At 46.7% G+C, this 21,769-nt stretch overlaps 1 long non-coding RNA gene across 1 annotated transcript; it reads right to left on the bottom strand.

Annotated features, from left to right (window-relative positions):
• Positions 1 to 4,968: 4,968 nt before the first annotated feature.
• On the bottom strand, positions 4,969 to 16,898 carry LOC135977404 (uncharacterized). Its single transcript, XR_010594883.1, has 3 exons — positions 16,771 to 16,898; positions 15,842 to 15,940; positions 4,969 to 5,096 (listed from the first exon to the last, which is right to left on the bottom strand). It is a non-coding gene; the product is annotated as an uncharacterized LOC135977404 (long non-coding RNA).
• Between the last annotated feature and the right edge of the window lie 4,871 nt (positions 16,899 to 21,769).

Raw genomic sequence — 21,769 nt, 5'->3', positions numbered from 1 at the left:
GCGGAGTGGAAGGATCCCCTGCCGCCGAATGCTCAGAGGAGGAGCGCTGCTGCCTAGGGCGGCAAAAACCCTGGCGCCACTCGTGGGTTTAAGTAACAATAATACCTAACTCTCGCAATCCGCAGATCTCAAAACACTGCATAAAGGAAGTCAGTATCATTATCCCCATTTCACAGGGGAAACAGCCAGGGAAAGCGCGTTGTTAAGGGTCCCTCAGCAGGCCAAAGGCAGTGTTAGAACTAGAAGCCCATTCTCCTTCATCTCTGTCCAGCGCCCTTTCCACTGGATCACACTGCCTTTCATGCAGTAGCATGGCACTGTGGCTTAGAGCTCCATTGGCTTGCAATCAGGGTTTCATGTATAAGAACTTTTGGGGCTCCTCTCTTTGCCTTGTAAAATCTTCCTTTTGTCAAGGAAATGTTAGTTTCAGACCAGATAACTTTTTTTTAAAGAAAATACTGAAGGACACTGGCATACCTGTCTGGGTAGTTTAACTCACTTTAACTCCCAGGTAAACCCTGTACCCCACACAAACAATGTTGTAGATGTTACGGGGAAAGAAGAGGCAGTGAACAAATGTGTTCACTAGTGAGTCTGTGATGATTCGGGGGACTGCTATAAGGGGCTTGGGAGAGGATGATGAGGTACTATAGAAGGAGGGTCCTTAGAGCAGAGGATGAGGGGGAGAGGCAATCTGCACTGTAACTGCATGGTAATTCTGCACTGAATCGTTCAATCACTCTTGAGTCTGCATCAGGTTGTTTGTGCAGAGCTTTGGGGGGGAAGGTAAAGTGCTAAATACATGCTAAGTATGAATGTTATTGTGAGAATTGTTTAATTCTCCCTACCCCCAGAGAGTGTGAGAAATTGCCTAATCACAGGTGAACTGGCAGTGAATTAACCACTGACAAGTCTGAGATGAATTATTTAACCACAGGTGGATCTGCAAGTCAGCAATGGTTTGGAAGCAAGGTGACCTCCGAGATGGGTTTGAGAAGAGACTGAAAGGCTACAGCAGTGCAGCTGCACCACTGTACTGCTTCAGTGTAGACACTCACTAAAGCGATGGGAGGGGTTCTTCCATCACCGTAGTTAATCCACCGCCCCGAGAGGTGGTAGCTAGGTCAATAGAAGAATTCTTCTGCCAACGTAGCACTGTCTGCACTGAGGGGTAGATCAGCTTAACTGCTTTGCTCAGGGATGTGGATGTTTCGTAGGCCATCTTACAAAATGCTGAGACTGGCCCTGTACATGTCATTATATGGAGCACATTAAAAACACAAAGGGCCAGATGCAGCAATCCACACCACCTGCTCTGCACTTCGGTTTTATGGCTGCTTTGCATTGCCAGAGCAAACCAGTGAGTGTGGCCCAATGTCTCTGCCTCAGACAGCTTACCTGGAGTACAAAAGACAGCGGTTCAAACACAGAAATGGGAGTGAGATGGGAAGATGGTAAACAGAGGAATAATCGGTAAGAAGATCATTACATTCACTAAATCAGAATCCATAGAAGTGTGTAAAATTCATTATAGGCAGACCAGGCCAAATCCTTAACTGGTGTAAACAGACTTAGCTCCACTAACTGAAGATCTGGTGCATGGCACTGTGTGTAGCCTATGTATGGCTGGCCTTACCTGATGAGAAGCTAGAGATTGGTGCTAGTTAGCTTGAAAAGGAGAAAAAGCAGAGAGGCCATGACAGAATTGTATACAGGAATGACCAATATGTAGCGACGCCAGACTGCTATCACCCTGCCCCATAGTACAGGAGCCAGCAGACACTCCGTTGAATGGAAAGGGTACATTTCAAAGGAAATGTTCTGCAAAATGGCACCTGCTGCCAATGCACCAAACACCTTCACTCTCCTCCTCCTCCACAGCCCTTCGCAAAACCCACTCTTCCTCCTCTGCTTTCCACCACTGACTTCCACTCCTGTGTGCTGTGTGTTTTGTTAAACATCAGAATGCATCAGGTTTATTCACAATGTAATGCAGCTCGTCATGGGCAACACCTTCGGCTGGTTGTAAATCTCTGTCTCTCAGTTGTGGAGCAACGCCAGCTTACACAAGTACAAGCTCTGACCCATAATGTCGTGTTTAGCGCAGGGCTGTGCAGATACAGATTACCTGGATGAATGAACAACCAACAGAGGGAATGCACACTGTAATTTTTTAAAGCATGAAAGAAGTTTAGCACCCTCCCAAGAAAACAAGAGCAGCACAATGAAATCTGGGCTCTCATTTTCCCAGAGTGATTCCCAGAGCCTGGGAAAATTCAGAAAGAGGCCAGCATGTGCAAATAAAAGCACAGCCTTTGAAATGCTATGCAGTAAGTTTCTTCATGTAGAAGAAAAGAGAAATTGCCCTGAAAAAAACTGCCTTGTAATTGCTATCTTCTGCTGTGAATGTTGTTCCAAGGCTTTTGACAAGGCTGCTCCAAACACAGGAACGCAGACCTCACGTGGCACCTCCTTTCTTTTCTGATCGCCACAAACTGTAGTGTAGGCAATTTTTCCAGTGCGCACAGCACATCAGGCGTGATGTGCAGTCTTCAGCTGAAATCACAGTGTGCTCCACACACATTTCATGTAGCTTCTCATGGATTACGGCAGTGCACTAGCACAGGGAGGGCTTTCCCTTTTGTGAAGCACTCAGAGCAAACTGTGGCACAGATGAGGAAGATTTTGCAAATCCTGGAGGAGACTGGAGCTATCTCCTGTATGGCTGGGATTTTCAAGGCAGATTTTCAGTCACACGAAAAGGGCTTCTTTTACCCCAGAAAATCTCCAGTCCTCTTACCTAAATTTTAACTACCTACTAGGCCTGCTGGGAATCCAATCCTCTCCTCTCAGTCCAAGTCTGGATCCAGATCCAGACTGTACACACAAGCCCCATCCTGTTAAGAACTGAGCCAAACCCAAACTGTGGTTCTGAAACCTCTGGACTCTGGGGTATGCAAAATCCAAATCTGAAGTTTGCCTCCTGAGCATCTTTCAGCTTGAAGTGTAATAGCACCCATAGCCTGAAGATGAGCTAATGGTCCATATTATCTAATGTGTTCTACTCCCTTTGCACGAATGTGCAGGAGTCCCCAGTTGGCATAGCTGACTCCTCACATTCACTGCTGTAGCAACACGCATGGGGACATGTTGGGGTGGGTGGGGCATTGTCAGAGCACTCTAGGCATTTGTAGCTATTGGAGAGATCTTTGGGGGCCATAGCCATCTGATATATTTTAGGGCTGCCCCAGACCACTCTAATCTAATCTGAGACCAGTTCTATTCTGGGTTAGAATAGAACTGGTCTCAGAACCAAAGAGTCAGAGCCAGCTCCTTTATGCCCCCCTCTCCATTCTGCCCAGAGTCCAACGTGCAGGTGGGAATCTAGGTTAAAGAGTCCAACAAACAGAGGGATAATTAGGGACAGATTGACAGATGGGGGATGTAAATCAGAGGGAAATATGGAGTGACCAGAAAGATTTTCTTTTGTCCTCCAGCTAGACTGCACAAGTGCTGATGTCTAGCCACACAAAACCTGCTGCACTGAAGAAAACTGACAGCTGCATGAGTTTTTTAACCAGCCTACATCAATACATCTGCTCAATAACCAAACACTGCTAAAAGGCCCTTCTGCTGTTGTGACCTTAAACCGCTTCTAGCCTAGAAACGAAGCAGGGTGGAATTCTCATGACGATCTAGTGAAGACTACTGCTTAGGAAAGCAGTTTGGATGGGGCAGAAAAGGAGGAGTCTTGTAATCCTTGGCATGTCAATTAAAGTGCAGCGTATCTTGCCTTGGGGCACTCATTCTGTCTGCAGGTGATTTCTGAGAAAAAGAGAGAGAGCCTGTGAGAAAATGTGTGCTGAGAATGGCCATGCCTTAGGGAGCTACTGCTCAGCCACTGACAGTATGTCTACAGTGTGTGTACCCATGACCTGGCTTGCATGCATTCAGGCATGTGATAGCCAAGCCTGCCTCCAAGTGGCCACACTGCAGAGCTGCACACAACCCATCTTGCATACCTGGCTCCAATCAGACATTCATCTGATTGTTTGTGTCTCGAACATCTGCAAGGATAAGTGCAAGAATTTTCACATGGAGTGGGCTCAAGACACTGCTGGTTGCAGGCCTGAGACAGGCAACCAGAAAGTGCACTTGACATTACTGGGGTTGGATCCAGGCAGGCAAGGGAAAAAAGGGATGTCTTGTGTGTCCACATCCTTGCAGTGCAGTGTGATGTGGATGAGGAAATAGGATACTGTGATGGGGGACTGTAATGCTGTGTGCTGGTATAGTACACCTAGCAATTTATGTGGTAATTGCTGATTTGCTATTGGTTTTATGTGAGATAAGAGTGTTTGATACTTTATTTAAAAGCTTTGGATAAAACTTCCTGTCTCTTCCTTCTTTTTCAAGCACTCAGACTTCGCTGTATTGTACAGCCAACCCGATTTATTAACACAACTAAAAGTAACCAGAAGTATGATTGAAACCTTTGCAGGCATGCCAGGTGCCTGCCCACAAATAACTATTTTCAAACGTGAAAAATTAAATAAAATGTGCAAAACAGTGTCATTAACTGAAGTCCTAGCTCCGCAGGTTCACTGGTAGTGGAACTGAACGTTAGAAGTGTGCCTTCTGTTCTCCTTCTCCCTGGTTTAACACATTGCCCAGGTTGTATGGGGCCGGAATGCACAGGGTACATCAGCCTATTTCAGTTCATAGACGCGTTCATAGCCCACCCAAGTGCAGAATTTTCCAGTGACTGCATGATGTGATAGCATGGAGGAGAGTGCACAGGCATTGGTGCTGGTACAGGGGGGTGCAGCCTGGTGGCTATCAGGATGATCAGCTGCTCTAACAGTGCCTGGTCCTGATTGCTATTCCTCTGGTCATGTTCAAGGAAACTGGCAAACAATTTCTTCTCTCGCTTCCCATTCTGCTCCTTTGCTGTCTGGTATTCCAGGTGCTCACCTGACCTGCTCCGCATGTCATATAACAACTGGTCATCTCTAACACTCTTCCTTTCCTGTTGGTTGAGGGTCCTGTCCCCAAGAGTCCTGGCGCCTCCCTTGGTGCAGCTGAGTTGGAAGTGCCTGCCAAGGAAATGAAAGAGCATTTTTTAGGAAAGAATCCCTTCTCTCTTTTACATCTGCAACAAAACAAGGCCGCAGTTCAATACTTTTATCAACCTGGTATGCTTTTATTCCACCTTTATACACTGACTTATTCAAGAGCCTTCTAGTAACATGCCCAGCCCAAAGACACGCCATGGTAAATATTTTAAATTGAATTCATTTTTTAAAAGTGGGCCTTGGTTGGAGGGTAAGGGTGAGCAGCTCAGGGCCCAGTTACCAGTATGGGTGTCAACATTATTTCAGGATGGAGAAGCCTGGGAGGATATTCCTGTTCTGGAAGTCGCAGAGTGGAAGAAGAACCAAATTTTCCAGGCAAGTGGTGGAATCCAATCTATCCACGCAAAGGATATTTTCATTGCATGTTGACTGAGCAGCATATCAAGGAATGGAGAAGGCTGGAAGTTTGCCCTATCCAGAAATCTTACAGACTGCCTTGAGTTTCTTCTGCATGAAAAATTTTCAAGAGTGGGGGGAAAATTCGGGTTAACATTGACAGGATGCTGAACATTGATGCAGAGGCTTGTTAACAGTAGAGCTGATTTCCCTCCCCAGCCTGCACAGCATGCTATGAACAGACAGAATCAGAAGACAAAGCACTGAGGTCCACAAGGGACTGTTCCACTTAATACAGTTACTGGGACCTATAATCCATACTGTCTGTGACAATTCTTTAATTCTAATCATGCCGTAACTCTATCATCCTAGCGGTGTGACAGAGTTACAAAGAGAATGCTATGCGGAGACATGCACTCACGCTGGCTAATCTTGTAATCCTGATTTTTTAAAAAATAATAAGTGCAAAGATAGCAAAAATGAATCATTAGTTGCATGTTTATATTCTTCCCTCTCTTGGATCACACCTCATGTGGAGGGAGGGGGAAGGGCATCCAGGGAAATGTTATGGCTTCCACCCTCAACTGAAGCTAAACCCATCCTAATATATGTAACAATAATTTCATTGGAGAAATGAAGTGGGTGAGGTAATATCTTTTATTGGACCAACTTCTGTTGGTGACACACAAGCTCTCAAGTTTACACAGAGCTCTTCACCTTGTCTCTCTGGTATCTTGGGACCAACACAACTACAACAACTCTGCTTACAATAATTGTATTGGTCATAATAACCAGGAGATCCCTCCCACGTAAGTTCCCTCATGATAATAATAAAGACGGACGGTGCCACTTACTGGGTTGTGGATCCAGTTCCCACACCAGTCCCTCTCCCTGTTGTTCCCTCAGCACATCCCTGAACAAGTCCTCAGAAAATGGACTTGGACACTCACTAGCCCATCTGGCCTGATTTGGGGCTTCAAGTATCACGGCCTAATCCTAGGACTTTGCCTCCCTTCCACCATGGTTTCCTCTGGTGCTGTCCCTGTCCACTCTTCTTCCAGTCTAAGCATTAAACCATCCCTGCTTAGAGCCCTGTCAGACACGATGCTGGGCTCTGGTGGTAGAGAGCACCCAGCTGAATTCCTCATAATAGGGGCCGGTAGCCAGGGAGTTGTTGGACCTGCTGTTGCCATCCTTAGCCTAGCAGTAGAGGGTCTTTAAGGGTTTGAGATGGTTTCAAACAATTGCAGATTTCAAGTGCTTCACCCAGAGTTACGCTCCTTGCTGTACTGACACCAGAGGTTTAGCATAAACCTGGAGTGCTCTTCCAGACAGTTAGAAGCATGCTGGGTGGTAGGCATCTTGTAATGCCCTTTGGCAGAGCTGGGGTGAGCAGTGCAGAAAATGGAGCAGACTGCATGGAAATGAAGGGTTAAGTGCTGACCAGGCGTATGTAAACCACGAGGTGGCTTCCAGTGCATGGGGGTGAGTGAGAGAGAGTAGGTAGGAGGGCTGCAACAAATATGGACTGGGAATTGTGGGATGACATTGGAAGACTCTTGGAACAAGGTGCTCAGCATGCTAGATGGACCCTTGGTCTGACCCAGTATGGTCGTTCTCATGTGTTTTCTCTGCCCCCACACTGCAAAGTGGGCAGGTGAGAGAACAACATGTACTTTACCCCATACCCTCAGCCAAGCACAAGATCAATGCACTTGTGAGCATGTGCTTTAAGGGGTTTGGTATGGGGATGGTAGGGATGTGTGGACAGTATCACAGGGTGGCTGGCCCTTTAAATGAAGCTGGTCCAGCTTTCCTGTGCCAGAACAGGTGCTCCCAGTTAAGAGGTCAGGGCAGTACCTGGGACTATGAAGGATCAGGGAGAATCAGAGAAGTAAGAAGGTTGGTGAAGAAAGTTGTAGGAGGTTACAGGGGGAGGCTGGAAGCAGGAGAGAGGTTTATTAGCTGTCGTCCCCAAGCCAGAGAACCTGGTCTGGAAGGCTGATGGCAAGAGAGTAGAAGAGGGAGTTTGCCTGTGGACATCTGAGCTGGAGCCAGGGGCCAGAGGGGGCTGAAGGTAGGGGACAGTGAGGAGCTCTCCTGCTGGTGTCCCCACTGTGTAAAAGGCTGCCAGAACAGGGCGGTGGCTGCTCTCCTGGGGAGGATGCACTCCCAGCAGAGGCTGTGGGGGTGCCTGCTGGAAAGCGCAGGGTTACACTCCAGTTGGAAGGGCTACGGTGGCTGTCACAGCAGAAGGACAGGAGAGGACTGAAGAAGAGCCTGAGTAGGGTGGAAGTGTGATGTCAACGGACTGGAGGTTGGGGAATTTTAAGGACTATCCCTTCTTTGTTTTGGGACTTTTGTCATGGATTATTTGCAGTGTTTTGGTAATAAATCAGCCCCAATGAGGGGCGTTATTGAGATAAGAGAGTCTATTGGGGACCCCGTAGGGACGGGGCCCAAGAGGGGAGCTGGGACAGTAACCCTGACGGTAAGGCACCTAGTTGCCAGGGGGCATTCACGGAAAAGGGTTCACAGGCAACAACACACATACTAACATGCAGCCTGACTGTGATGTGGACATGCCCTGAGAGAGTGAGAATGACAGTACTCAAGGTCAGTGGTTCTTCTGCAAAGGAAGCTCAACAATGCCACTGCCACCTCCCAGGGGTTCTTTTCCCATTGACCACTTCAGCATTGCAGGATGGGAAAGTAGCCATGTTCCACACCAAATCCTCGTGAGACCTTCCCTTGTGAAACCTTTTGCACTGTTATCTCAAGTCATACCAAAGAAAGTGGGCTTCTGGATCTGATGATTACACCTTGATCATTCAGAGTGGCCCACACCAAACCCCATTTGAGCCAGTGTCTTGAGGGCTGATCTGAGTTAATCCTCTTCAGATTCTTGAAGTTTACCTATTTATTACTTGTATTACCGTAATGCTAGGAGTGCATTCCTGATCACTAGGATTGAAACTACACTACAGTGGAGTTCTTTAAAAAAAATCGTAAGTTATTCACTGCCCCCACCCCGCTACTGCTCAGAGATCAGTGAATCCCACAGTGTAGGCTCCCCCCATTTTGGGGCAGAGGGTAGGGTGCTGTCCTGGCTGCTGGTGCTAGTGCTAGGAACTAGGGCTGTCAATCAATTAAAAAAAATAATCGCAATTAATCGCACTGTTAAACAATAATAGAATACCATGTATTTAAATATTTTTGGATATTTTCTACATTTTAAATATATTGATTTTTAATATATGGAGAGATACCTATCTCATAGAACTGGAAGGGACCTTGAAAGGTCATCAAGTCCAGTCCCCTGCCTTCACTAGCAGGACCAAGTACCAATTTTGCCCCAGATCACTAAATGGCCCCCTTCAAGGATTCAACTCACAACCCTTCAATTACAATACAGAATACAAAGTGTACAGTGCTCACTTTATATTATTATTTTTATTACAAATATTTGTACTGTAAAAAAGCAAAAGAAATAGTATTTTTCAGTTCCCCCATTACAAGTACTGTAGTGCAATATCTTTATTGTGAAAGTTGAACTTACAAATGTAAAATTATGTACAAAAAATAACTGCATTCAAAAATAAAACAATGTAAAACTTTAGAGCCTACAATTCCACTCAGTCCTACTTCTTGTTCAGCCAATCGCTCAAACAAGTTTTTTACATTTGCAGGAGATAATGCTGCCCGCTTCTTGTTCACAATGTCCCCAGAAAGTGAGAACAGGCATTCGCATGGCACCATTGTAGCCAGCGTCGCAAGGTATTTACGTGCCAGATGCACTAAAGATTCATATCTCCCTTCATGCTTCAACCACCATTCCAGAGGACATGCGTCCTGACCCTGCCAGCAGGTAGGGGATCTTGGGGGACAACTACTGCACTGGTGGGGTGTAAAATAAACTTTATTAAGAAAATGCAAAAACAGGGAAAATTTAATAGTGAGGGGTATGGGGTTTGTTAAGGTAGACAATTGGGGAGGGGTTTCTTTTAGTAAATAGGATAGGGGGTTTCAATAGTGGGGTACAATACAGTGGGGTACAATACAGTTGATAACCAATTAACACTGAAGTATAAATGTAACAGGTAGCTAACAGTTTCTATGTAAAGGGTGTGTCACAGCAGCATATAACCAACTAATAGTTATGGGTAAAATGTGTTAAATAACCAACAACTCTAGGTAAAAATATGTCACAGTGGTTAAATGTAAAATATGAGATGTGTTAGAGAGAAAAAGGGTAACCAATGGGGTTTTATGCTAGACTTCAGTAATACAATTGAGGTTTGGCAACAGCAGGAGCGGGGTGAGCACATGGGGGAAGGGATTAAAAGAGAGAGAGAGAGAGAAAGACAGTGGTAGAGGAGTGAGGTTGGGGGATGGGGGAAGAGGAGCACATGGTGGAGCAGAGAGGGAGGAGGGAGATTTAAACTTAGGGAGACACAGAGAGCAGACAGGCTGCAAGTTTAAACAGCAGAGAGACAATTATACAGAACACAGCAAAATCTTATCTATGATTTAACTTAACCAAGACTACACAAATTAGCAAGTAACAAAACACAACGCAACAATTCTTTAAACCTAATTTACAGAGTACAATGCAAGCAATTTTCTAAACCTAACTTAACCACAACTATGCAAAATGAAACTACAATTTATCTAGACTAAAGGCTAAATCTAACCTAATGGGTGCACCTTATACTAGGGGTAGTTCCAGAGGACAGAGTGGTGTGTGCCCAGGATACAGTTTCAAGGGGCGGGGGTGTTTAACTAGTGGTGGCTGCAAGCAGGCTTATTTCTAGCAGCAAAGGCGCTGCGGAGCTAGAAGCAGATTACAGATACAGACCAAGGACTTAGCTTGGGTCTGCCTGCTGAGGAAAGAAAGCCATCAGCCAGAACAAGGAGAGTGTGCAAGAGGTTTTTCCTTACCAATCCCCAAAGCAGCAGCAGGAACAGCAGTTTCAGCATCAGAGGACGCAGAGAGGACTCGATTCGCTTACAATAATCAGGAGATCTCCAGGCACAAATTTGTTGTTCGTGGGAGGGGGGTTTAAAAACGGGGGTATGCTCAAAAACAAACGAGAGCGGGGCGAGGGCCCCCCAAAGACCCCTAGCTGATCAAACCAGGTGGCAAAGCAAGGACCTTCTCCGGGGGGCTGATCAGAAAATGTCTGGTTTTAAGTAGGGTTACCATATTTTGTGCCTCCCAAAGGAGGACACTCCACGGAGCCCCGGCCCCGCCCCCCAGCCCTGCCCTGCCCCCGCCCCAACTCCGCCCCCTCCCCAAAGTCTCCGCCCCCTCCCCTGCTTCCCGCGAACATTTGAGTCGTGGGAAGCCTGAAGCAGGTAAGGGGGAGTGTGGGGGGAGGAGGCGCGGCCCAGGCTGGCCCCGGCCCTGGGGTGCCGGCCCCGGGCCCGGCCGACCACCCCCGGCCCGCCCAGCACTGCGGTCCCTGGCCCGGCCCCCGGGCCCCCGGCCGAGCACCCCCGGCCCCCGGCACCGCCGGTCCCCAGCCCAGCCCCCAGCACCGCCGTCCCGTCCCCCGAGCCCCCGGCCCAGCCGGGCACTGCCGGCCCGGCCCCCGAGTCCCCAGCCCGGCCCCGCCAGCGCCCCCGAGCCCCCGGCCCCACCGGCCCGACCCCGCCGGAGCCCCCGAGCCCCCGGCCCGGCCCCGCCGGAGCCCCCGAGCCCCCGGCCCGGCCCCGCCGGCCCAGCCCTGGAGCCCCCGGCCAGGCACCGCACCGCCAGCCCGGCCCCCGAGCACCCGCACGGCCGGCCCGGCATGTCCCGATTTTCCCGGACATGTCCGGCTTTTTGGGCTTTCCCCCCGGACGGGGATTTGAAGCCCAAAAAGCCAGACATGTCCGGGAAAATCCGGACGTATGGTAACCCTAGTTTTAAGGGCAAATTCAGGCAGTTTCCCGCCAGTAACTTTGATTGGTTCCCCTTAATCCAGGGGAGGAGAGAAGGCAGGGAAACTGCAGGTAGGCACAGGACATGACTGGGCAAGTTCTGAGTCACAGGTATGACTCATATGCTCAGCTATGTGGCCACTTTAGGTCTTGCATACCTGGGCAGAGCACCCTACACCGAGCCGGGTCCGAACACAGAAGCTAGACAAAGGAGCGAAAAAGGCCCCCACCTCCCTGAGCAGAGCAATGGCGCCAGTCAGTCTGCACGAGCCATTTCCATGAGCAGGGCCAGGCTGTCACTTTGGTCAGTTCCATGGCCGGGGGGGCGGCCACTCAAAAAAGGAATCCAGCCGGGGGACAGCTGTAACAGACACGTCCATGCTGATGACAGGTTCTGCTCGATAACAATGTAAAGCACTGCGGACTAACGCACATTCATTTTCATTATCTAAGTCAGCTGCCACCAGCAGAAGGCTGAATTTCTTTTTTGATGGTTTGGGTTGTATAGTTTCTGCATCACAGTGTTGCTCTTTTAATTCTTCTGAAAGCATGTTCCACACCTATTTCCTCTCAGATTTTGGAAGGTGTAGGGAGCCAGGGTGGCTGCCCTCTGAACCTGAGGGTAAAGGGCCTTTCTCTCAGTCTGAGTGGGCGGGGCCAGCCCAAACTTGCTCCACCCCCCGGAAGGGGAGGGGTGGAACAGGAAGTATAAAGGGCGGGGCCCTTAGCTCAGTTAGGGGAGCACCAGGGAGGGAGGCAGATGCAGACTGCTCCCTTCAGACCCTGCTGCCACGCCAGGGGAGGCCCTGGACCAGTGGAAACCTCACCTGGAGGACGGACTGGGGCTGCCAGGACTGCCCGCTGCCGAGTACCCAGAGGAACTGGAGGAGCCGGAGGGGGAGCTGGAGCTGCCAGCAGCCAAGGACCTGGAGGAGCCTGAGCCTGAGGGGGAGCTGGAGCTGCCAACAGCGGACGACCCCGACCAGAGGCACTCACGGGACCAGAGGGATTCGGGCGAGCAATTGGGTAGGAAGTAGCCCAGGGGCAGAGCTGCACAGTGGTGAGTCTGTATTACAGAAGGACCCCGCTGATCCAGTGGCGGGACCCTTGTCCTGCTACTATCAGGGCCCTGGGCTGGAACGCAGTGGTATAGGGTGGGCCTGCGTTCCCCTACCCGGCCGAGCCACGCCGGGACCTGTGCCGGCGCTCCCCTGCCTGAGGGGCGCGCTACTGACCTTTGCCGGCACTCCCCTGCCTGAGGGGCGCGTTACAGACTCTGGCTGGTGGCCTTCCCGCCACTAATTCCGTGCTGGCGGAGGCGTGACCCAGGCCGGCCAGAGACCTCGGAGCTCCCCACCCCCCCTAGCGGGTAGGTGGACCGACACCGATCACAGAAGGCCCTTCAGATTCTTAAACCTTGGGTTGAGTGCTGTAGCTATCTTTAGAAATCTCACATTGGGACTTTCTTTATGTTTTGTCAAATCTACAGTGAAAGCGTTCTTAAAATGAACAACATGTGCTGGGTCTTCATACGAGACTGATATAACATGAAATATATTTGGGTAAAACAGATCAGAAGACATGCAATTCTCCCCCCAAGGAGTTCAGTAACAAATTTAATTAACTTTTTTTTAAACGAGCATCATCAGTATGGAAGCATGTCCTCTGGAATGGTGGGTGAAGCGGCATACGAATGTTTAGCATATCTGGCATGTAAATACCTTGCAATGCTGGCTACAACAGTGCCATGCGAACGCCTGTTCTCACTTTCAGGTGACATTGTAAATAAGAAGCAGGCAGCATCATCTCTCTTAAATGTAAAGAAACTTGTTTGTCTTAGCAATTGGCTGAACAAGAAGTAGGACTGAGGGGACTTGTAGGCTATAAAATTTTACATTGTTTTGTTTGTGAGTGCCATTATGTAACAAAAAAATCTACATTTAGTTTGTAAAGGGTTTGATTTATATAAGAACTAAGTATTATTGTTATTTATGATGATGATGAAGTTGCACTTTCATGATAAAGAGATTGCACTACAGTACTAGTATGAGGTGAATTGAAAAATACTATTTTTTATCATTTTTACAATGCAAATATTTGTAATAAAATAATATAAAGTGAGCACCATACACTTTGTATTCTGTGTTGTAACTGAAATCAATATATTTGAAAATGTAGAAAAACATCCACAAATATTTAATACATTTCAATTGGTATTCTATTGTTTAAAAGCGTGATTAATTGCGATTAATTTTTTTGAGTTAATCCCGTGAGTTAACTGCGATTAATTGGCAGCCCTACTAGGAACATCCCAAATTCTCTTCCAGTTGGCAGCCCGCCACCTGCAGCTGAGCCACCTTCTCTGCTGAATTCACAGTAAGGCTTTTAGCCACAAGGAAGGGCAGCTCAACAGCATGAGAGGCTAGAGGCAGCATGATCTAGGGAACTAAAGTGAGTCAATCAAGTCTGAAAGTAGCTAATGAGTCAATGAGAGACAGGAAGGATGTTCCAGGTGGCAGGAGCTGCAATGGTAAAGACCCTTTCAGTGATGAGATTTTTGGAAGGGACAGAGAGAGAAAAACACTCTTCAATTTAAGAGCAGCTAAATGCCTGATACTTTGTGGGTTTGTCTACACTACAGTGGCACAACTGCAGCGCTGAAGCTATGCTGCTGCAGTGTAGGCACTCATTTAGCGATGGAAGGGAATTTTCTGTTGCTGTAGTAAATCCACCCTCTTCACAGGCAATAGATAGGTCGACAGAAGAATTCTTCCATTGACCTAGTGGTGTCTGTACCAAGGCTTAGGGCTGGTCCACACTGGGGTGGGGGATCGATCTAGGAAACGCAACTTCAGCTATGAGAATAGCGTAGCTGAAGTCGACGTTTCCTAGATGGAATTAAGTTTACTTACTGCGGGTCCACACAGTGCAGGCAAGCTCCCCTGTCAACAGCGCTTCCTCCTCTCAGTGAGCAGGAGTTCCGCAGTCGACGGGGGAGCGCTTCTGGGATTGATTTATTGTGTCCAGATGAGACGCGATAAATCGATCCCAGAAGATCAATCTCTACCCACCGAATCGGGCAGGTAGAGTGGACCTAGCCCAAGATTGACTTAACTATGACTCTCAGGCATGTGAATGTTTCCTCTTTCAATAATCTGTAACTTTCCAACTCTCTGTTTGTTGTTGATGAGGCTAACAGTGGATAATGTTTTGCTGCTGTTTTAGTCTTTGCCTTTCTGATTTCCAGTTTATTCACACTTAAACTCGCATCCATTTAACTCTTGTGTTACTTCCAAATACCTTAATAAATACATGTATGAAAGCATAGTTCTAAAAGCTAACACTCTGCTACTGGCAAATTCCCTTTGCCCTCTACTAATTTTCTAGTCCTCCTAGCAAGGAGCACCTGTATAGCATGTTATTACTCTTAGGGACGCATCCTGCGATGCACCCAGATCACTCGCTGATGTCAGAGATTTGCATGAGTTTCCTGTGGCAGGACTGGGCCCCCTCTTCTTTTTGAACACAGATTAATACAAAGTATTGTAAATAGAGAGAGATGACCTTGCCTCCTGTGTTCAAAAATGGCACTGTTAGGGGTTTTGTTGTTGTTTTTATTTTAAAGCTGTCCTGAGCAGTAATGCTGTATGTTGGTCTGTAGGAAAGTGTTTGAAAATACTCAGCAAATAATTTAGCATTAGCAACATTAACTCTGTTTCCATATCTGACCACTTGTCTTTTCAGGTGCTCATGAAGAAGTCCCTTATTTTCTTGTGGAGTTGTAATTAGCTGAACTTATACAACGCAATTGCAGCTATTCAACTGTATTAAAGTAAACAGTGTTCATGCTAGTGCTTTAGTAGTATCAATTGGACAAATTGATTAGAGCTATATCAGTTATTTTGCATGTCATAATTGGAAAAGAATATTGTCAGGGGATCAGTGTTTCCTATTTTGAAAATAAATGTCTTTACACTGGATAAAACTTTCACAAGCACCTAAGTGATTGGGAGCCTAAATCCTATTTTCAAAAGTACCCAAGTGCCTTACGAGCCTAAATCACACTGAAATGTACATTGAGACCAATGGTAAAATTCCCATTGACTTAGCCTCCTCAGTGACGTAGGTTATTTTGAAAATGTTACTCTTTGTCTCAACATACAGTTCCCATTAAAACCTCAGCCACATAGCAGGAAACCATCTTCCTGTGACAGGGCTACATATTATTCCATGGACACTGGGCTTGATGCACCTGCTACAAGTGCAGAGGGCTGTGATTTACATCCCCTGTGCTTGAGGGACCGGCATCTCCTGAGTGGAGATTCAACTCCACTAGGAGAGCATCGCCCCATAGTCTGGCAGTGGTCCATAGAGACCCTATCTGCAAGATACACACACCCAACACCCTACATCTCCCAGGTATCTTGGCCTTGCCTGCCCCTTACCAGCTAGGCTGCACTACCCAATTCTGGGGCCGTTGGCAGAGAAGGAGCTGCAAACAGCTTATACTGCTCTTCACCTGATCCAGGAAGGCTTGCTTGGCCCTGTGGAAAACACAAACAGAAAAACTCAGACATATTGAAAAATTAAGATGCATAATCTCTGGAATATATTATTGTTACCCCCTTTGGATCAGAGCTGTTAGCCAGTACTTGGGGTCTTGCAGGTTGTTTCTGTTAAGAGAAGAAACTGATGACAGAGTTAGGCATTTCTTTAGTGCAATCCTGTTAAGTCACAAAAAATGTGCAACTTCCTGTTTTCTTGAACACATCTGGAATCAAACAGCAGTAGATAGTTTATTTGGTCACAGATCCAAGCTCCTTTCCAGCCTGCACTCTGACCAAAAGCATTCTCTTGGCTGTCTCTCCGGGTCACCCTACAAGTGCTTCTCTGGTTGTCTCTGGGCTTCCTTGCTGCTTTTTTGTCTGCTCTCTCTCTCTCATACACACACACCCCTCCCTGCATTTGCATTCAGCTCCCAGTGAAACCCCTCTAACCACACAGCTCAGATTCCTGACCAGCCTTGCACATGGCCTGCATTTGCTCTTTCCATTTATCCTGAATGAAGGGCAGCCATTACACCATCAGTTTCAAGGAGGTTTTACCCGACCTCCAGCATCAAATTATAGAAGGAAAAATCTTCTTAGGAAGACAAATACTGAGTGCTTATCTGATCTGAGGGAGCAATCCTGATTGGGGGAAAAGAGGGGGAAATATAGACCAAAAAAGCATAGGTTGAGAATAAGGCACTTCACATCTTACTCATTGCAAATCTTGCAGACAAGGAGAACAGACTGCCAGTACCTGAACTCCAGGTCTGTTTTATTGAACAAGGAATAGATTACAGCATTGTATGTTAGTAAAGGATATTTACCTGAATCCTTAGCTGGATCAAAATAGAGGAGTCAGGGAAGTTTATCTTACTACCACATAAAGTTATTTCCTGTGTGCAGTCTGCATGTGGCCCTTGATCCTCAACTGAAAGTATTGCATGAATGGTTTAATTTTTCACCACTGGAGGGAGCTACAGTGATGCAAATGAAGGTTCAAATGAAGTTTTTCATCAATTACTAGTGCATCTGTTACATTTATAATGAAAGAGCCCTATTCACCAGCACATCCTAGTCATTGGTTATTGGGGAACTCCTCCACTGGTTTCATTGGGAAGTTTGAGTAAAGAAAGCTGAATAGGGCCCTAAGTAGGTGTATTGTCTTTCAGGTTGCAGCTTTTTATGACTGGACTTTTTTTCTTAACAAAATCTCCCCTGTATACATTTTCAGGATAAATTTGACATGGTTTGTGCTTTTTTTGGAGGGGGGGGTGTTCAGGGGAGTGGGAAGCATACAATCAACCTGCATAATGGAAATAGCTTATTTGATGAAGGATCTCCCCCTAAACTACCACTGTTTGATCTGATGTTCCTTCTCTATTTCACTTACAGAAGAAAAAATATAGATGTAATATTAAATAAGAGAAAAAATCTAGAGTTTTACAGAATCTACAGCAGCTACGGATAGCTCCTTCTTTCAATTAGTTTCTGGTTGCAAAGCTCTATGTCCTTCCCCACAGGGAGAGAAAGGATGGCCTTGTGGTTAAGGCACTGGAGTAGGAGGCATGGGTTTAATTCCCAGTTCTGACACAAATGTCTTTCATGACCTTGGGCAAGTCACTCTATCTCTAGATCTCATCCGTACGATGGGGATAGTAACACTTCTCCCACCCTCTTCTGAAGCCAATAAAACCAGCAATCGTTGTTGCATTATTTTGCCTGCTTTTTTTAAAAAATCTGAAGTTATCAGAAAATGAAAACCCCAAAATCCAATTAACTATGGAGTTAGTCAGAGTGCAAGAGACCAGTGAGAAACCAATAGCCTAAGGTTTCAGAGAAGAATCAAACCTGCAGAGTCTCTTTAGTGTCAGTCTTGGAATTCCATGCTCTGCAAAGTATCATTATACAATGCACAGTTCAGGGCCCTTGGTCCAAGAAGCTTGACACTATTACTGCCCTATAATAACATAAGATAACAGGTTTTTTTCCCCCCACTGTACTTCTGGAGCGAATGAAAGCCCAGCATATGAGCAAGTTGGATTTGAAGTATTTGCTCAACTATAAACACCACAGCACAGATTCAGTCACTATCTAAAGAGACTCTCTAAGCACCTAACAGTCTCCCTCGGCACACAGAGAGCAGACGAAAAAAGCAACAGCAACAGTGGGGGATCACTACAGCTGCATCTGAAGAAGTGAGGTTCTTATCCACGAAAGCTTATGCTCCCAATACTTCTGTTAGTCTCAAAGGTGCCACAGGACCCTCTGTTGCTTTTTACAGCTGCTGAAACACTGGGCCAAATTCTGTTCTTGTTTGAACAACTGTCAATCTGAAGTAACTACAGGCAAGTATAGGGACACAATTAGGTGTGCAAGTGGGCCTCACTACTGTTACTCACACCTTCTTGTCAGCTGTTGGAAATGGGCCATCCTGATTATCACTACAGAAGTTTTTTTTTTCTTCTGCTGATAATAGCTCACCTTAATTAAATTACTCTTGTTACAGTTGGTATGGCAACACCCATTTTTTCATGTTCTCTGTGTATATATATCTTCCTACTGTATTTTCCACTGCATGTATCCGATTAAGTGGATTTTAGCCCACAAAAGCTTATGCTCAAATAAATTTGTTAGTCTCTAAGGTGCCACAAGTACTCATTCTTTTTGCGCTGAAAATGTGGCCCTTCCTCTCTACAGAAGATCTGAGCCCAGTCTCATGTGTAGCTACTGCCCACTTCCTGAAAGGAACCAGAGTCCTTTGGCAATAACTTACAAAGACAGTCATTCAAAAGGTGTTTGTTTTCCTCTCTCATTCCAGCTCTCAGAATGCTGCAGGATGATTGCAGTCTTGCCACCTAGATCATGGCACTTCAAATGACCAGCCCATTTGGCACAAAGCAGCAGGCAGCCACAGAACTCCAGTACCCAAAAGGCAAATGAGACGACATTTCATGGGGAAGCCCTTCTAGCAGGCCCCTGTGAAGATCAGCAGTAGAGTAGAATCAGAGAGCCTGTCCATCAGCTGCTGTCATCAAGCTGTCTGCATGCTGGAAGTCATTGATACTGCCACAGAACAGAAATTAGGATGTTGACTGTTACATGTTACCCTTATCATAGCAATCAGACTGCCATGTGGTGACATTTTGATTCAGCACCATGGCATCATAGGGACATCTCAACCTGTCACCTTTCATCTCCAGGGGGAAGATTTGCTAATATTTGGCCTAAATTCTTAATCTCTTCCCATTTCTCCAAGTTATACTGCACTGTCACCCTAAATAGAACTGGGCAGGACCTGGAATTCTCATTCTGTAGGAAATTCCAGAAATTAAAAAAAAATTCCAAAGCAGAACAAAAAATGGAAATTTTAAAATATCCTGCAGAATGGCAATTCTGAATTATTGTCTTGAAAAAGTCAAAATATGCATTTTGATCTTTTTCAAAATGTTTCCCAGGCTCCCTTTGTTGCCTGGGGTTCCTGCAGCCCAACATATGGGGAGTCAGGCAGCTGTCAAGGAAGTGGAAATCCCAGTGGCACTGGAACAGTTTTTGGAGCGGAGGTGCTCTCACCCTGTCCACGCCCCTCACCACCTCCTAGAGCTGGGACTGGGAGCAGGGCTATGGCTCCGGGAGGGAGGGATGTGGACAGGGGTAAGGTGGCAGAGGCTGGGGCCACAGCTAGGGGCATGGGGCTGACGGCTGGGACCCCGGGTGAGGGACTGGCGGCCAGGACCCCACATGCGGGGCCAGCAGCTGGGACCCCGCATGTGGGGCCAGCGGCCAAGCGGGACTCATGGCTGAGCAGGACCCGGGGCCAGCAGCGGAGCCCCTGAGCAGCAGCGGGGCTGATGGCCAGGACCCCGGGCGGCAGGGGCGCGGGGCCAGCGGCCAGAAGGCCAGGTGCAAAACCTGGGGTTGCTGCAGCATGCCCCTGCACCCCTACTTCCGGTGCCTATGGAAAACCCCGGCTCCAAGGCAGGCTGCCCTGGAGCCTAGGAACGTGAACTTCCCAACAGCCTGCTCTGGGCTTCTGGGGATTACCTACTGAAATCCCGGAGAGGTGGGAAGAATATTCTGATGGAAAAAATAAAAAAGCAGAAAATGTTGATTTTGCAGGAAGTGAATTTTCCCTCCGAAAATGATTCAGATGGGAAATTCTTTACCAGCTCTAATGGTACGCAGTTTCTTTCCTTCCTTCATGTTAACAATGTTGCACATTATCCCATGTCTTCCCCCTCCCAGTTGTCTTTTGACCAAACAACCCAAATTTTCCTATCTTAAATTTTCCTCATAAATCAGGGCCTCCAAAGGCTCGGTTATTTTTGTTGTTATTCTCTGAACTCCATTCAGTTTATCAAAAGCTTCCTGATAACAACTGAAAGTAATATGCCAGAAGGGACTAACCCTTGCTCTGGGTCCTGATGCCTTTTGAGGTGCCCAGAAACGAATACAGGATCCCAAGCAGGGTCTCACCAGAGCCATGAAGCAGGGATCCCTTTTTGCACTAGGACAAGGACATAACATCTTTAAGAACAGGATGCCCAGAACTGAGTGCAGGAACCCAGGTGGCTCCAGTTCAGTGGTGCTGTATGTCTATAGCTAGAGGAGAGTTCTGGATTCTTTCAAGATGAAAACCACTACATAAATATAACTCATACGGTGACTCCGCTGGGATTTTTAAATGGACTTTTAAAGGGAGAAAAGTTATAAAGCATTTTGATAATGACCCAAGTATTTATAGCAATACAGCAATCCATTCATCAAAGCCTGGCAGTTACCATTTTAAGAGAGATATTTGAGCAAAGGTTTGTGTCCAAAGTTATTTTAAAATGTCAGTTCATACCTATCAGCTCTTGCCAAGTTCATTTTATTTTGTTTTCCTGATGCATCCCTTACTGACAATCACTAGCTCAGCTGACGCACAAAGTGGCATTTTCTGTTTGTGTGCAGCTGTCAAATGCCTAGAGATCAACTGAATGCCTTTCACTGGGTGAAACCATTGTCAAAGTACAGTAATGTTACTAAAACTTTTGTTGCATATTAAAAAGCAAACGTATTTGTAAAGGTCTCTTTTGTAACCAACCAGAAGAATAAGTGTTCAGTGCATTTTTCAGTTGCCATTTTTATTCCCCTATCCCCAGAACTGGAGTGCCTGTTCATTTCAATTAGGATTGTTTTTGGCCCCAATGATACAAATGCATATGTGCAACTTTATGCACGTGAATTGTCCTAATCACTTCAGTAGAGGTATAAAATGTGTGTTTAGGGATGGTCTCAGACACTTATTTCAGTTTTAGACAAAAGAAGCATCCCATAATCCTCTCCACTGATTTCCATACATACCCTGATAGTTACTGTACAACTTTACATAGGACTAGAAGCACACTATACACTCTGTTTGGGGAATACCAATTTCCTACTTTTGATGTCTTTAAAGGATTTTTTGTGGTTTGTTTTTATACCTTTTCGCTATTTCCTCTTCAAATCTCAGCATAGCCCTGCCCTGCTGTTAGCCCGCTCCTGGTGGCTTATGGGGTAGTCAACAGCCAGACCGTGGGCCAAATCCAGACCCCCAGACACTTTTGAACAGACCCTGAAATCTTTTTATTTAATGATCATCCTTTTTTTTAAATTACTTTCTTCTGGAGTCTGGACCTTGACCAAGAAATTTGGACCTTGACTACCCTTCCGGCCAGGGGCACAAGCCAGTGTTGCCAACCCTTGTGATTGCAGCAGGAGTCTGACAGTGCAGAGCTGCTGCCCTCAAAGCCCCAGCGCCGGGAGTCCCCTGATCAGGTGGGAACCTCAGATAAGATTCCCAAT

Source organism: Chrysemys picta, chromosome 1, assembly GCF_011386835.1.
Source record: "Chrysemys picta bellii isolate R12L10 chromosome 1, ASM1138683v2, whole genome shotgun sequence".
In the NCBI taxonomy this organism is placed as follows: Eukaryota; Metazoa; Chordata; order Testudines; family Emydidae; genus Chrysemys; species Chrysemys picta.
Note: the sequence above shows the minus strand (reverse complement) of the source record. Positions and strands in the feature narration are given on the sequence as shown.